This window comes from Arachis duranensis, chromosome 6, assembly GCF_000817695.3.
Source record: "Arachis duranensis cultivar V14167 chromosome 6, aradu.V14167.gnm2.J7QH, whole genome shotgun sequence".
In the NCBI taxonomy this organism is placed as follows: Eukaryota; Viridiplantae; Streptophyta; class Magnoliopsida; order Fabales; family Fabaceae; genus Arachis; species Arachis duranensis.
In genome coordinates, this window is record NC_029777.3 from 94,134,510 (window position 1) to 94,135,858 (window position 1,349).

The 1,349-nt window shown below is 37.6% G+C and overlaps 1 protein-coding gene across 3 annotated transcripts in view; it reads right to left on the minus strand.

Moving 5' to 3' along the window:
• Nucleotides 1-1,349, minus strand: part of LOC107494690 (uncharacterized protein At2g33490) — an 11,583-nt gene that overhangs the window by 5,464 nt on the left and 4,770 nt on the right. The gene's annotated exons all lie outside the window — the stretch shown is intronic.

Consider the following 1,349-nt stretch of genomic DNA (forward strand, 5'->3'; position numbering starts at 1 on the left):
AAGCCCCCCAAAAAAAAAAAATCTAAAAACCCTTAATAAAAACATCACCAATAATAAAGCTGCCACCACCATTGCCATTACTGACACTGCCGTTGTCTTTGCCATCCTCCATAACCGCCACTGCAACCATCAACATCCACTCTTTATAAATATCACCACCATCAACATAATCAACCAAAAATAAAATAAAATACCACCACTGCCATTATCTTCACACCACCACTACCATTATCACCACCTATTCTCCCTTTCTTATTGAATCTCATGAGAACTCACGATGGCATTAGCATATCAGAAGCAGATCTAAACTCGTGTCCTAAAATACCAGGGCCTAGTAGAGCAGAAAGGACGGTGAGAAAAAAGAACAAGAGGCAGACAAAAATGTCGTGGAGAATACATGTTGTGGTGGAAGCTTGCTAGCAATGACGAAGATGTCAACACTTGTAATTAGATTTGATTTTCACTCCTAAACCTAAGTTTACTGCTGCTGTGGTTGGTGTAGGTTTCATTTCAGGAGGAGGGGGATGTTGTTGTGGTTGGCAATTTTTTGGTTTCGTTTTTCCAGGAGGGGCTGCTCCTGCTTCTTGTTGTGGTTGCTTTTTCCTTCTTTTTCTTTTTTTTTTTTCGTTCTTGGTTATGATGATTGTGTTGATACGTTGATGCTGGTGATAGTTGAAAAGGGGGGATATTGCTGGTGGCAGTAGTGATTATGGAGCTGGGAACAATGGTGCAGTGCTGGAAGAGGCACTGGTGGCTGCAGCTGTGCAGGCAGAGGCAATGGTGGTGGCAGCAACCTTATTATTGGTGGGGCTGGTGGTGCTGCTTTTACTGAGGGAGGAGTGGAAGATTAAGAGAAGGATAAATTTGGAAAGAAAATATTGATCTATTAGATTTTTAGCGGATTTGAATGACAGGAGTAGAATTAAAACTTATTAAAAGCATTAGGGATAAAATTGGTCCAAATCAAACCGGCGTAATTTTAGAACTTTTTGAAAACATCAAGGACAAAAAGTATTAACAATAGGGGTAGAATCGAAATTTATTTCATACATCAAGGTCAAAACTGAATAAAAAATTAAACAATAAGGATAGTTTCGAAACTTTTAACAAATGTTAGGGACAAAAAATATTTTTTATACTAAGTTTTGTTAGAATAGAAGGAAATATACCAAGAAGAGGACAATCCATGTTGCATAATAAAAGGTACGGATAGCACATTGAAAACATGGCAATACATTTGAATGCTGGGTTAAAGAAACTCCACTAAACAAACCATATAATAAGCACAAAAGGGAGGCAAAAGAAATAATCCTATCCCAAATGAAATCAATAAATAAGGAATCATTTTT